Genomic DNA, 16,819 nt, shown 5'->3' with positions numbered 1-16,819 from the left:
GTACTAAGGTGAAGGCTGCCTTTTTCAGCCATGTGACTACCATGTGATTTCAATACGCTTTGTGCATTAGACCCTAAATAGTTATGTTTATATTTATTTTTAAAACAAACAATATAAGCCATAATACATCCATACTGTTAAACAACGCTGTATTTGTTAAAACAATGGCATCAAATAATACTGTTAGCAAATTAATTCTCCTTAGGTTTATTCTCCATTCCATGGTATATATTTCCTGCACTTACAGGAAGATGGCCACACGGAAGGATTCCTTGTAAACTGTGGCTAGCTGTGGATTCTACTGTTTGTTTATCGTCAGTGTTCAGCATTCTGCTTATCAGCTACGATCGTTTTCTCTCTGTTACCAAAGCAGTAAGTACTATGCTCCATACAGTTTTGAATTCATATTTTACCAATGGAAATTTGTAAAGTGTGTGAAAATATATATGCCTATAAATATGTATATTTTGTTCATAGAAATATGTAAACATTGAGTGTCCGATTCACAGAACTAACTTAAGACAAAATCCTAAACTTACTACCATTTTGGTATTCACAGAAGGCACTTACTCATTTCGGTATTCAGAGAAGGCACTTACTCATTTCGGTATTCACAGAAGTTAGGAGTCCTAACTTTAGGACTCCTAAATGCCTTCTGTGAATACCGAAAGTCTTAAAGTTAGGATTTTTCTCAGTTTAGGAGTAGTAAAGTTAGGACTCCTGGCTTTAGGACTCCTAAATGACCTCTGTGAATACCGAAAGTCTTAAACTTAGGATTTGTCCCAGTTTAGGAGTATTAAAGTTAGGACTCCTAACTTTAGGACTCCTAAATGCCTTCTGTGAATACTGAAAGTCTTAAAGTTAGGATTTTTCTCAGTTTAGGAGTAGTAAAGTTAGGAGTTCTAACTTTACTACTCCTAAACTGATAACATCGTAGACAATGCACAGTGAGCACCGTGGACCACGGTGCAGTCCAGCAAACTGATTAGCTCATGGCCTGACCATAGGACAGGGCTCTGGGGCAACCCATCCATTGCCAAACTTCCTTTGCAGATGGAGTTTGATGCATGGAATAATGTTCTGGCTAAAAGTCATGCAAGATCAGGGTTCGGTGCCTATAAGGTAAAGTAGGGTTGGGTATAGCATGATGGACATAGACAGGGCAAAATAAATGTGCCCATACACCAAGTAAGAAAACACACTGCATGGCAGAGACTTTTTTTCAAATCCAGTAATAAATCTTAACAGCCTGAACAACATAGTTACTATCCTGGTATTCAGTTTTGACAAAAGAAATTCTGACAGGTTGGCAAGAGCAATTTTATCAAAATAGGCTCTATCAACCAGACGTGGATCAATAAAAATGCTGAATACTCCTCAGTGGGGAGACAAATGCAAGGAACTCCACTGACCAGCAGCCAGTTATACCATCCACATGGGTCTAATTTATCCTGCCAGTGTCTGCATCAAGACCAAAACACCCCAGAGGTGAGGAGCCACATTGCAAAGGGACAGGGGCAAGTCAAAGTAATGATATAGCAGGAAAAACAGAAAATAGTGCTAAACATCTCGAAGACAATAGTAGCAAAATTGGAAATTTATGTTCTCCAGTTACAACAGACTTTTTGCCCTAGCAATAATTCCAATTAAGTGAACAAATGCATAGCCCTCAAGAGAGCATGTAGCCTTACATCTAGAGCAGTTGACCTCGAAGCTGGGGATCTGGGTTCAATACTCGCCAACGATGCCCAACATCCTGTGATGCTGGTCACATCACTTAATTTTCCCGTCCCTAACAAAAATAAATGTGTCTATCTGAAATAAAACTGGTGCTCATGTAAAGCTCTCCGATACCTGATATCTCCGGGTACAAAAAGACTACATATGTAAAGTTAAACTGCATAAATAATTTAAAAACAATCTAAAGAAGAGTCAGGATGATAAATATACAATGAGCTTGATCACCGTAATCAGCTCTGACAACAAACATCTTGAGTACTTAATGGAACATAAACAGGAAAGACAACTTGAGATTTAATCAAATATTACCCCCAGAAAGTCTGATAGACATTTATTTTGTATTTATTTCTTTATCTGAGAGTTTCTGTACAGTAGTAAACCTAGGAGGTTCTATTGCCATTTACAAAGAACTTATATCATCATTTCATTGTGGGACGCTGAATTAGCAATTCAAACCTTTACTAAACTTATGTGACAAGGCATAAGATATAAGTATGGTTGAACTGGAAGAGATGGGCTTTTAAACATTTTATGAAAGAAAGAATAGGAAGTGACCACATGCTGGTCGCAGGTGAGTTCCATTGGTTTATTACTACTCCATAACTCATTGATATTGTAATTGTGCAGTGAAATTTAGTTGTTTCCAGTAAGGAAATTGTTCTTACTTCTGAGACCTCATTGGCCATTAAAGTATTTAGTATATTAGCTAAGTTTTTTGACTGTTTTAGGTCAATTCATTCATATGTGATGCAGCTTATGTTGAATTTGATTCTTGCATCAAAGGGGAGAAAGTGTAGCTGATTAAGGACACAGGAGAAATTATATACTTCCTCATGACTGAGGTTAAGTGAATCAGTTGTTTAGGATCTGGAACAAATAAATGCACCAAAAGGAAGATAATAGGAATTCCATAAAATCATTATAATAGGATGCATATAACAAACTTGCATCCTTTGTGTGGTTTCACCAGATTTGTCCCTTTTTCCAAGCCCTTTTCTTGCTGGTATTAGGACTCTGTGGCGTGTGACACTGGAATCTAGTGCCAGAGTATGTGTCACCCAAATGGTTTATTTAACTCTCAAGTCAGCAAACCATTGATCAAGTTCTGACACCCAGTTTAGGTGGTGTCAGATTCCCAAAGTTTGACAGCTTTCCATTTGTAAACAATGTCAGTCAATACAAACATCTTCACTCAATCACAATCATGATCATAAAAGAAGCAATCAAATTCATAAAAAGAAACCGATTAAAACATTCCAAACACATCATAATAAAAATTACATAAATGATATCACGTTGCCAAATCACGGAAATAGGCGGAACAAGAGATTATATTATTACATAATCATAGCTCTCTGCTGCCTGATAGCCCTCTGAATATAGGTTGCTGTTAAATGAGAAATCTGTGGATTTGGCAATGACAATATATTGTCATGTGTTTTCTACATGAACATTGTTGTTTTCCCCATGCTAGCCTAACTATAGCAGGTTGCTGTTGCTTTGCACACATTACCAAAGTGCACGCTTATGTTTTGTGCCGTAATGTATTTTCACATATAGTAAGCATATGTTTTTACATTTAGTCCTTTTTGCCTGGGATTTAGTCTGCACAGCCTAGACAAGGTCAATCAACTCTACTCCTTGTTATCCTCTGTGGTGGGACACTAGCACCTAGACATAATAGGGAACACCTAGCTGTTGTTTTTGACAACACATGTTTTGTCATATAACCTGGAACATGTTGTTCTAAACACACAAAGTGGAGACTTGGATACAGAGAAAAGGTCCTGAAATGAGAGAACTGCGTCAGTGGGGATGTAGAACAACTATCTATGTATGTTAAGGTATGGGGTTCCCCGCTAAACCCAGAGATATATAATCTGTAATCATTTATCTTTCATAGTGAGGGTGGGCTTAGGCAAATCTGTCAGATAATATGACAGGGTTTTTAATTGCAGATGGTCTCTTAGCCATGCTAGTGACATTACTGACTTGTATTTGTTTACTGGTTGTGAAGTAATTATTACATATTAGAACATGATAGTTCAAATAACAATTATAAACGTTCCTTGTGTCACTTTTCCATTTATTCTGAAGAAGTATGAGTGAAAGAACAAAAGGGGGTGTCCTGCTACTGCAATCCCTGAGAGGGTCAGTAGTGTTGTGTTCTTGGGTACAAAATCACTTGTCTTTCTGGAAAAGTTTGGAGGGCAAGTGAGGCACTGTTAGCTAGTTGGAGTCGGTCCTATAGATACTGATGAGGGGCATAGTGACTAGAGCAGAATCCCTGAAGTAAAATAAATAAAAGCTGCTCTAGTAGGTCGAATCTTTGCTTGTTTTGAAAACGGCACAAGATAAAATCTCAAAAGAAATAAAATTGCAACAAAAACATAAAATGCAGCGTGCTTTGTGTTGAGCGACCATTACAGGGGCAGGCAAGTAGGCCCTTAAAAAGGGGCCCTGGGTTGGAAAGGCAACCAAAAAGTGAACAGTTCCATACTTAAGCCTCACCAGCAAAAACAGATGACTTGAATTTGCCTCACACTTTATGGAACCATATCTGGGTTAGTCGGGAACTCAGCATATGCCTGGACACTTTGTTTGTTAACATTCTTTTGTAATCTATGCTCTCCACAATAAGATATACATTTAGTCTTCAATATTGTAGCAAAACCTGCTTTGAGGCCCTAAACAAATCATCAAGCTCCAGGCTCTGCGAAGTATGACGGATATACTTTAGCCAAGAAATGTCCATACAGCAGTTCAGTTGCAGACAATCTGTAAGAATAGTACTGCTAAGAACTGTCTGCTCCCAAGTCCATATTCGGAGCCACAGTAACAAAGGTTGCATTTTTATGAAATCTTAAAATTAGCCCAGCCCCACCTAGAGGTGACAAAGGAACTTGTACTGATGGGGACGGAAAGCAACCTCTTAAGAATACCATTCTCAAAAGTTACCAAGCCCCCTGATTTGCCAATACCCCAGACCCCAGCCCCATATGAAGCAGCTGCAAGACGCTTGGCCCTATAAATGCTAATAAGATACTTAACAAATCTCTATCCCAATCTTCTGGCAAAGTTAAACACTGCCTCCACCATTTTTTTAAAGTTGGCAAGTCTGCTATCTTCAAGGTTCTCCATGTGAGAAGGTTGTCAAAGAGAACCCCCAAATAAGTGAATGTAGGGACAGCACACACTCTCTCAGAGTTTATTACAAAGACAGGGTGTTCTTTCTTTTTTGCCCCAAAGACCATGACATGGGTTTTTGACTGGTTCACACTTAAATCAAGACTTGTCATATAATTACAAAAACAGTTCAGTAATTCCTGTTGCCCATTTACTGTCCTGGGACTCATGACCGTGTCATCCAAGTAAATTGAAGCAGGGACACTACGGTCACCAACCCATGGGCAATCAGCCTGAGGTCCAGCAGCTGCTTCTCCAACCCATTATTGTACAGAGAAAACAGGAATGGGGCCATCACACTGCCCTGTCGCAAGCCACTGGCCAAGTTAAAAGATGCCTGCAGCCCCCCCGGGCCATATCTCATGTTGACTGTGAGGTTGTTGTGAATTTGCTGCAACAAATAAGCTAGGTACAGTTCTCCCCCCATATCTAACAAAATGCTGCACAGTTTGGCTCTGTTCAGAGAGTCAAACACAGAGCGTAAATGCCAGTTATATACTGCCTTTCTTGGCCAAAGTGTACTTGCAGATTGCAATATATAAGTTCAAGGCCTGCTCCACTGAAGCCAAACTGTAGCTCAGACAGTACATTGTGATCCTCCACCCATGTCTGCAGTTGTTCCTACAAAATTCTCCCCAGAACTCTAGTGATGGAATTGATCAATGAAATTGGGTGATAACAGTGTGGGCCATTCTTAGAGCCCTTTTTCAATATGGGGACAATTGTACCATGGGCCCAAGGTTTGGGCAGGCCATTGACTAGAAATCCATTAAGAACATGTGTCAAGAGTGGGGCCCGCAGCTCGTTATTAGCCCTGAACAAATCAGCCAGCATCCTGCGAGGGCCTGGTGCCTTCCCAGCAGGGCAACAATGTAGTGCAAGTTCGGCCCCTGGTACAGCCAGAGGGACTACCCCAGGCAAAATATCTGGAGGTGAACTGATCGAGCTGTCCACTACTGGCCCATTATTAGCAGTAGCCCTGGCAGTAGTGTCCGCATAACACTCTGTAAAGTGAGCAACTCAAACATTAGGAGGGATAACCACATCCTTCCCAGACTCATTACTGCTAGTAAAATTATTGTGGTTAACCGTTGCCCAAAATGCCTTAGTATCATGTATTTCACTACCCTAAAGCAGGGCAGAACACGCTTCCTTCCTAATGATGACTTTCCTCGCTTTCAGCACATGCATGTAATGAGCCCTAGTGCCCACTCTTTCTTCTGCACTCTAGGAATATTTTAAAGAGCCACTAACAGTTGGTTGTGTGCTTTTGTGCAGTCACCCTCAAACCATTTAGTGCTTATTTCCTGATTATGGTTAAGCAGGGCCAGGAGTAAATTACATTCAGTGTGGCAGATCCTCTCAAAACTGGAAGTTTCCTCCTGCTCCCAATCATCAGCCAAACATCTTAAAATGTTGTGTAGGAAATGGGATTCGAGACTTGTTATGAACGAAGCAATGTCCACCTTGGACCACCTCTTAACTAACCCTTTATTCTTTATATATAGAAGAGGGAGTGAATTACGTGTAGTTGTGTGTTTGGCCAAAAAGGAAACGTCCAGGGGGAGAGACACGAGTCTATGATCACTGAGTGGCAAGTCCTTCTTCAGGCTAAAGGCCACCACCTAGTCCCTCAGGAAAAAGAAAAGAGGATAAAATCTGACTAGGGGTGGCCCTCCCTAAAAAAGTGGGTGACACAATAGGCTTCAGTGATAGTGAGTCGAAGTAAAACAACAAATTGTATTTCACAATAAATTGGGTGAGCTCATCCCCAAGTGGACTGTGGGCAAAGTGGGTGGAAGGATCCCCCACACTATGTAACAACCCATAAGCCAAGGACATAGAACTCTGACAGCATCGCAAAATAAAATCCCCTATAAGCACCACCACATAATTTCCCCGTATATTACTTATACAGTTGTTCAAATCATCAATTAATGATTTGGGCAAATCAGCCTTAGAGGTATCAAAACATTGTTATAAACATTGTTTAAAGGCTACTGGGGTGACAAACACTGTAAGAGAATAAGTTGGTAGTACTGGGAGTTCAAGTTCAACCATTTAACCTGTGCTGGAAACACATGAGAGTTAAAAATTACAAGACAACATTTCGACTTGCCTGTAGAGCCTGGAAGAGCAGGAGTAAAATACATGGCATAACCAACCAAGTGCACAGGTTTAGTAAGCCATGTCTCCTGTAGGCAAATGACTGCATGAGACTTCACAAACTCCTGCAAATCAAGTCTTCCCCACTTACTGACCAGGCTGCAACATTCCACGAGTGAGGTGCGCACTACCTTGGGTGCTAATGTCCTCAGCAGGAAATGTGATGGGCTTACCAACTAAGGGTGGTGTATCATCATCACTATGAGGCATACTACTTGAGGGCAGGGAAACATCTCCACCTATTTGCCATGACCTGATCCACTCCTGCGAAATAGCCTCATCAGCAACAACTAGGAATGTTGTCACTACCAGAATAGAGTTAAATATTCTGCTCCCCCCAGCTGTGTCAGCTGAGAGGGAATAAGCGGAGCAGGAGCTAGTCTGTCCAGTTGGTCCAAGTGAGTGGTGGGCGCAAACAGGCTGAATCAGTGATGATACAATAATCAGATAGCTCTAAGGCTTGAAAAAAAACAAGCGGAAGGGCCTCAATGGCCAAAGGAAATGGAGTTGCAAAGTTGATCTTCATCAAGATCTCCTCTGCCACTATCAAGCTTAGGTGAACTGCCAACCCAGGCAACCCTCACACAAGGTTTATTTGGTTGTGTACTAATTCTCACTTGCCCAGCCTACTATCGATCCAGTGGACCACTTTATAGGTGAGTTGGTCATGCTCCTCCTTTAGATCACCTCTCAGTGGTGGGATATTCTTAAAAATGACAATGTATGGTGCTGCCGGGGGTGGGTAATTGAAGAATGAAATGACTGGGACAAGTTGAGTGCTTCCAGTGCTGAATAGCTTCACTCTCTGACTACTACTAGGTTGTGACAATGACTCCAATCTCTCCTCTGTCCGGTGAGTCTCAACAGGTCCCGCATACTTGTTAGAGATCCTGATTGCTGTTTCCCCTTGGACCATAGGCAGTTGTAGGGAGCTATTTTAGAGTTGATCCCAGCTGGCAGTGGAGACTGGGCCCTGGCCACATCCTGCACTGACCAAGCACCCTTTAAGTCTCCTAAGGCTGCTTCCTCTTTCCACAGTCTATCCAATATGGGGCTGAGTGTGCTTACGAGAGAAAGCATAACCTTCTCACAGAGTTCAACCAAACTATCAGGAGAAACTTGCCCAAGGATGGCATTGAGGGACAGAGTTAGGCATGCAGGCAGGACTGGGCAGAGCCAAAGAAGGCCCCATGCACTGGCTCTTGGATTTAGTGTCTTTCTGTATTCTCTTACCCTTTGCCCTGGTATGTTTTGGCTCTTCCTTCTCCATGTCATCGCAATTATTAGGACATGATGGCCCCTCATGAGGTCCCCCAGCCTCGGCTAAGGACTCAACAGAGAATTATATTTAGGAGAGGGCATGGAAGGGGTGCCCCCTCTTTACTGAGATTGGCAATGATGTGCATCAATGGTTTGTGACAGCAATTACAGTTGAATACCATTGATCAAGAACTGACACTGAGTTGGGGTGGTATCAGTTTCACAAAGTTTGACAGCTTTCCATTTGTGAATAATGTCAGTCATTCTTGATATGAGCTATGCATTCTAGACCTAATGTACTCCTATACGGAAATCTTTGTTAAGGCAGTATTTGTCCCTTTAATGGACATAGTTTCTTTTTTTTGTATTCCCTTTGGGAAAGCAATACAGGAAGTATGTCTGCTGTCTCTTGTTGTTTAACATCTCTGTGCTCATTGCAAAGTGGAGTATTCACAAATAGTGAACTGCCAAATTCATATTCATTCAGCAGATCATTTTGTGTACCCCTGTGAGGCAACTGATTAGTAGAGATATCACATTCAGTTGCAGCCCGTCTTTAAGGGTAGATGTTCCACACACTATCACCTTTTTCTAATGCAAGAACAGTGTCTGGCAGGCTAAGCAAAGGTCAGCCAGACACTATTCAAAGTTTGGTCAGGCAGCCAGGTGCTCTTCATGTGCTAAATGGGCAGGTGTCTGTCTGACTGAAATGAAATTTGCCAGGCTGAAGATTTCACAGCCTGTGGGTGTGAACTCTTCGGCCCTGCAAAGTCTTTCATCATGAGGGGGATTGTCACTGATAGACTCAGAACTGGACGCTTCTGTATTAAGCCCTGAAGTGCCCAGACTGAGTGTCCATCAGTGTCGCTCGTCACAGAGAGGGGTGGGGTCAGCAACTCCCACTGACCCCATCACACTATGTGACAAAATAAGGAAGATCCTCGTCTCATTGGCTGACCTTTGATAAGGTCAGCCAATGAGAAGAGGCATTGGGATCTTCCTTATATCAGGAAAAACAAAGGCTTCCCTCTCACCACCGAAGATCATAGTTTGTTTTAATGTTGAGTGCATACATGCTTGTGTATATGTATGAATGTTTGAGTATTTGTATGTATGTGCATGGTGTGTGAATGCGTGTGTGCATGTGTGCATGTGTATGTGCTGGGGGTGAGTATGTGTGTGCATGAATGAAAGAGAGAGTGTGTGTGTATCTGCCTCACCACTGCTGTAAATTACTCACCATCACAATGTGATGTGGCAGGCTGGCTACAAAATATCAGTGCACTATTTGCATTCACTGCCTGTAAGTCCTTCAAGCCCTCATGTCTGTAGCACAGAAGGTTGAAACAGTTTCTGCACATTATAGACACTACACATTTTTCAGTCTGCGTTGGGAGGTACTGAACTCATATCATGGATCCAACAGCTCCAAAGAAACAATGTAATTTCACTATTTCTTTAATATTCACAGCCCAAAGCCATGAAGTTTAACTTCAGAGAGCCTTTTTACTGCTTAAAGATAAGATACAACTTCCAGAATCCAAATTGTTATTTAATAAAAAACATATGACTGGCTTAAAGTGATCATCACAGCCACTGGCGCAACTGTTAGTGATCCACCCCCTCAAAACACCTGGGTAAAAGGTCATTTTTATTGGTTCTTTGGTATGTTCTATTGCAGGACATAATCGGGCTTTAGTCACATCAGATACATATGAGCAAGATGTATACTTTGTAGAAGTAGCCCTACTTCCGCGCACACTTTTCTCAATGTTTGGTATTTTACAAATAAAACAATTATAATGCTCTGTGTACTTGGCTATGCATATTAATACTTGATTGATGTATATCTGATTTTTTAATGAACAATGATTTGTAGTTCAGTGCAAGCCTATTTTGCTACCCCACTGACTGCTCATGTAAATGCAAATGGTACAATACTGCAAAATGGATACATGGTGCGGTGCATGAGGGAAATTGGAAAATAGACACACGAGTTATCTCACAAAAAGTAAAAACTAACAACCATGAAAAACACTAAAAAATAAGCAAATCCAAAGCCATGCCCTTTGCCATTTCTGTCTCCCATCAGTATGGAGCAGAACTGTGAACATGTAGACAAGACCCTATTGTGGAAGAAAGCACGTCCAGTTCCAAATAGATTAGTCAAGTAAGTTTATTAGTTTAGATGTTAACAAGAGCCCCACCAGGAGCAGTCTTCCTGCTGCTCAGTCCATCCTTCAACTAACTCTCTCACTCCCCAACATTCCACAGCCACCTCACTCACCAACATTCCACCACCACTGAGCAGCAGGTATAACAGGAACTTAAAAGGAAAATAAAACGACACTAAGGAGGAGGCTGACATTTTGGTAAACTTTGTGGGAGGCCACATTCAAGAACACTGTCAGTTGAACCGAGAAACAAGCTACGTGTCAGGATGTCACCTGTCAGTACAATGTGAGTCTAAATAATGTGAAGTGTTGGTTTGCCAGGAAACCGTTGGCAGCAGTAGTCCATGGTGGGAGGCCTAGAGAGAGCTGCAGGCTTTCACTAATCGCCAGTGTATAATCAACACCATTTACTGCCACCAGTTGCATGACCCTAATTAATGTTTCAAAGACAACTTTCATCAGTTTAAGCAAGGTTCATTTATGAGAGCAAATGGCAACATGCTTCTGTTCATGCCATATTTTCAGCTGACAGCATTTAATCTATGTATGTTAAATGGTGGTTTTCCAGCATTCTAGCTGGATGCAAGTTTGATTCTGGTTTATAAGCCCTTGTTTATTCTGAATGAACACTCCCTGAAACAATAATAAGATCTATGCCCAAATTATTGTTACTACATTCTAAGGTTGGGTTTGGTGATGAGTGTCATTTCAGCTACCCATCTGGATTTTAGAAAAAAAACATTAAATCATCAATGTATGTTTACTCACATGGATAACAGAGATTGAACCATACATGTGAGTTCTTTTTTTGCAACATTCATTGACCTGAAAATGCTTTTGAGAGAGCTCTTAGAGCAACCCTATGGTAACAAGTGATTGGATTACAAATGGGCAACTAAACATAATATGTGTCCTACAACATTGTGAGTATGGTGTAATGTCTAAGCTGGAGCCTGAATCCTTGTAGAATTGCCTGAGTATTCATAACATACTTCATGAGGGATATGTTTTTGCCCATAATTCTTTTTAATATATTTGTCTCAGATCTTCTTACTAATGGTAACATGGTGGGCATTTTAGCACTGAATCTGAAGATCAGTAGCTTCACCATTGAAATATGTGGGTAATTCTGCTTTGGAAACTAAGACACAAAGATTGCTTCAAACAAATTCAGAAAGTCTGTGTGAATAAACATCCAACAACAAGTATCAAGAGATAGTTAATACACACAAAATATAACTTATACTGGATATTGTATTATGGGAAAAGTCTGGTTGAGAGAATTAACTATTTTCAATACATTTGCTACTACTTGGAGCCAAGTATGAGGTAGGGACACCATGCTGACCTTTAGTGCTCTTCAGCTGTTGCTATCATGAAGTATTTGGCAAATTTAGACTAGTCCTTTGGTGGGATTACTATATGTAGAAAGTGAAAACATGAATATACCAGAGAGGGGAAGGGGGAATTTGATGAGAAAGAAAAAGGAAAGGGGTTATGCTCTGTAATCTTCTATGGTTCATCTTCTATGGTTTAAGATTCTGGACTCCAGCAGTAGGGGTCTCAGGGGATATGTTGCTTAACCAAAGAATGCACAGACTTAATTGCAAGTTATCATTTATACCTTAGCTCTTCCTTTTATCTATTTCCCAACTTGTGTGAAAAAAAATCAGCCACTACAATACTGTGACACAAGACTTTTGTGTCAAAAATATTTTCAACAAAAATATCGAGTTTACATACTTTTGGGGCAAGTTATGAGGTTGTTTGCCTTGCTCTTGCACCACGCAATGTGGTGCAAAAGCAACAGAAACATTAAGACAGATTTTTTAGGTCATGAAAAGCCATATGGCTCTGACTGGCTTCAAAAATCTGGAGTAACACAACATCGCAGCGTTGCGGTATTCTGCCATGGGAGATTGTTTCCAGGCAAATCCCATGTTTTTTGATGCATCTCCAGATTTACAAGAACTTGTAAACCTGGTGATGTGTCAAAATCTTACACCTTACCAGGGGAGGCGTAACAAGGAGAAATATCTCTATTTATCCTCATTCCTTCGTTTTTCTATGTGTGCCTCAGTCTGTGGTACACATAGAAAAATAAATATGCCTCATAGGATTGTCTTTGTGCAGGAAGGTGTCCCTTCCTGCACACATAAAATCCTGCATGCAAAGCAGGCACCTTTGCACCATGGTGCAAGGGTGCCTTTGTTGGCACTGGGAAGCCCATTGCGCACCAGTGAACGGGAAAGGACAGGAATGTGCTGTATTCCATTAAAAGTACTGTGCATTCATGCAATTTTCCTGTCATGCTGTGCAGTGCAACAAGGTGACTTGATGCGCTGCAATGCGTCACAAAGCTCACAAATGACCCCGTTTGTATGTACAATACCAAAATATTGCGTCAAAAATATCATGGAACAGAATTTCAACAAAAAAGGGTAAGTGTGATGAAATAATAATATATGTAACATTATATGTAATCTAATGTGAGAGCATCTACGTATGAATGTACCAACTATACTAATGTCATAAATTTAATGAAAACGTATTGTGTATATAACCTACTGACTGTTGCGAGTATGTAGTTATAGTTAGGACCAAGGTTTACATAAGAAAAGTGTTTTTTGTTTTGCCAAAATGTTGGCGCTGCTTGACGAACATTCACAAACTTTTTTTAAAAATCCCCTTTTTGGTTCAGCTGCTGTGTTTAAATTTTTCGGGTGATCTGTCAAGCAAGGGATATGAAAAAAGGGGGTAATAGTTTTTTGTTAATTGAATTTTGCCATGGATTTTTGTGTCTTTTATATGAAGCCCCCATGTGGGCCAAATTCCGTGGGCAGTGTTTATTAATCATGCAGGGGTACCCGTGGCATACCCCGCAGCCACCGGGACTGCCACCTCCCTGGGGCATTTTTTACGTTCTATGCAGGCAAGCCTTAGGAACCACCGCCTCCACAGGGCAAATGTATTATTGCGGGGAGGTCTGTAAGGCCCCCTGCAGCCCCAAGGATTGCCACCTCCCGGGGCAAAATATGAAATTAATGGGGACAGCACATGCCTCCCCCGGAAGCTATGGGGACAGCCACCTACCCAGGACTAAAGTGAGAAAAAAAGTGTAGGGGCCCTGCAGGGTTAAATAGACTGTACTTTCAAAGTTAAAAGTAAAGTGGCTTAGACACATTTCTTATTATGGAGTATTTATTTTTTAATTCAGTAGTATCTTGTAAAGTAAAATGTAGATCCAAACTAATAACTGTACATTGTTAAATGCTTTGATGGGCTCCCGTACAGATCCATGTGTTCGTGGCAAAGTTACACGGGGACACACTGAGCGTTGCAATGGATTCACAAATCGGGCATCTTAACAGGACACTAAGAAAGGGTAAAAAAACTGAACATTGATAAGTGAATAAAAAAATACGTATGAAAGAAAGGCTATGATTTCTTAAGTACATCAGCATCACTGAAAAGAAGAGTGGGAACGATTGCCATTATTGGTTCTTTTCTGTTGAGAGTGGTTTAGTACTTTAGACTTGATATTTTGCTTGACAAAAGATTTCAGCCCTACTGACTTAAATATTGGAAAAGCTAACAGATTTCACAGGTATGTTAATAACAGTGTACTTTTAAAAAGTATGTCAAGAAACTGAGTTATGAGTACATGCAAAGTAAAATACAATGTGAAGGTTACTTATAGATCCAGTAATATTCCCAAAGAAGCACTGGTATATTCAGTTATATATGTAGATAATACTAATGTAAGTATTCGCTCATTTATGCACTAACTGATATATGTATGTATACAGTCAGTTATACCCATTTGGACAATAAAACAGTCAGTACCAAATCAAGTGGCATACTGAGGCAGTCAGTTGGTATTAGGAGACTGAAAAGTTAATTAGTGATAGATAGTGGTAATGTGCATGTTCATGTCCCTTACATTTATTTTCTTTGACTTATCCATTATTGGTATATTTAATTTATTTGTTTGTCCATAGTTCAGTCCCTGTGCCAAGGTCTGTAAATTAAATAGTAATAGTGGAATTGTAGCTCTGAATGAACTTTTCCCGATACGATTCGTACGGATCGGGCCGATCCGTATGTATTTTTCCCGTACGAACCATACTTCACGGGTCGGACGTGACTTGTACGATTCGTACGGAAAAAAATACGGATGCGAGTCGTACGGAAAAAACAAAATACAGGATCGGAATCGGCCCCTAAGTCTGTGTTATGACTTAAATACCTATTTACAAAAGCATAGAGCCATTCACGTACCCAGTCAGACAGAGACACTTATACTTTACTCACACACCCTGACAGCACTTATGTATTCAGCAGTAACTGAGTCAGTTGGACACACAGTTACATACCCCAACAGTCGCTAACACAAACAGTAAGCAATTGAAACGGCCAATTCCATACGCATTGACAGACCCATAAGGTTACTAAGAGAGCCAGTAACATGTCGACATAGTTACTTACATATCCAGTGATAAACCCCCAGAGGGACTGATACAATCACTCATACAGTACTCAAGTACTGACACAACCAAGACACCCTTCCAGGCAAGTAGCCCTTTAAACATTACTTGGGCCGGCAACTGCGCAGTATGCATGTGCAATTTTACTGCCAGGTCGACTTCTTATAAGTCAGCCCTAATTTAGGACATAGGTGGACAATAGGGCGGGGTACTATGTGCTTAAAAGGTAAGACATGTGCTTTTAAGGTTCACTGAATTACCTGTGCACATACAAACTCATATGCCCAGTTATACATTCTCTCTCCCACTCATACTGCGACTTATATACCTATTGATATAAACATACAGCCACTCACACACCCATTCAGACAGCGACAGAGGTAATTACAAATTAACTCACATCCCCACTAAGGACTTATATATCCAGCAGTTATAGAGACAGCTGCACACAAAATTACATACCCCAACACTTACTAACACAGCCAGTAAGCAACCCATACAACCACTTACCTACACATATACAGACATATAGAGATACTAACATAGCCAGTTATGTGCTGACATAGTTACTTACACATCCAATGACACACCAACAGAGGGACAGATGCTCTCATTCAGATATGCACTGAAGAACTGACACTACCAAGTCACCCATCCAGAGAAGTACCCTTTAAACATGTCTCCCGTCGGCTACTGCAAAGCCTGTGTGTGCTGCTTTACTGCCAGACCGACTTGCCATTTGAAACCCCCTGCCAAGCCTTAAATTCCTCTTCTACTACATATACATCACCCCTAAGTTAAGCCGTGGGTAGGCTATAGTAATAGAGAAAAACAAGGGTACCCCAATATGTGGACCTGGGGTGGTAAAGCGTTTTAGAAAAACAATGGTTCTGGTTTGGCCAAAAGGTCCATTCAGAAAGTGACCCTGTAGGGGGCACTATGATTAAGAGTAGGAAGTTAATTATTTTAGGGAGCGATACGCAATATATAAGGGGACATGTAGGTCAGTTTATGACATAAATCTATTTCCAAAACAATAGTATTCAGGTGCTCACATAATAAGTGACAATAAGCGTGACTTGAAAGGTGATGGTGATATTAAAATAAAGACATCGCATTGACAACAATAGTAGAAGCTCCTCAAAACATTTTTACAGAGTCACAGGAGTACATGTTATAGGTCGGTAGTCTATAGGTCAGGGTGCTATATGCTTAAAATTTAAGATATGTAATTTGAAGTTTCAGTGAGTTACATGTGGACTTACAGACCCATACACCCAGTTATACAGCAAGTCTCCCTCCCATGCTGGGACTTACATACCTATGTACAAAAGCATGGAGCCACTAACATACCCAGTAACACAGCGAGACTGATGTATTCACTCACACACTCACATAGTACTCATGTATACAGCATTAACAGAGCCAGTTGCACATAGAGTTACATAACCCAACACTCACTAAGACAGCCAGTAGGCAAACCATACAGCCACTTATATACACATTTAGAGACACATAGAGTTACTGAGAGAGCATTCATATAACAACATAGTTACTTACACATCAAGTAACACACCCACAGAGGGTCTGATACACTCACTCTGATATGTACTCAAGTACTGACACTCCCAGTCACCCATCTATACAAGTAGCCCTTTAAAAATATTTCAGGCCTGCTACTGCAGAGACTGTGCAGTTTTACTGCGAGGCCGACTTAGCATTTATAATTCCCTTGCCAAGCCTTAAACTCAACTTCTACTACATATAAGTCACCTGTAAGGTAGGCCTTAGGTAGGCCATAGTACA

Source organism: Triturus cristatus, chromosome 5_1 (assembly GCF_964204655.1).
Source record: "Triturus cristatus chromosome 5_1, aTriCri1.1, whole genome shotgun sequence".
Lineage (NCBI taxonomy): Eukaryota > Metazoa > Chordata > Amphibia > Caudata > Salamandridae > Triturus > Triturus cristatus.
Note: the sequence above shows the minus strand (reverse complement) of the source record.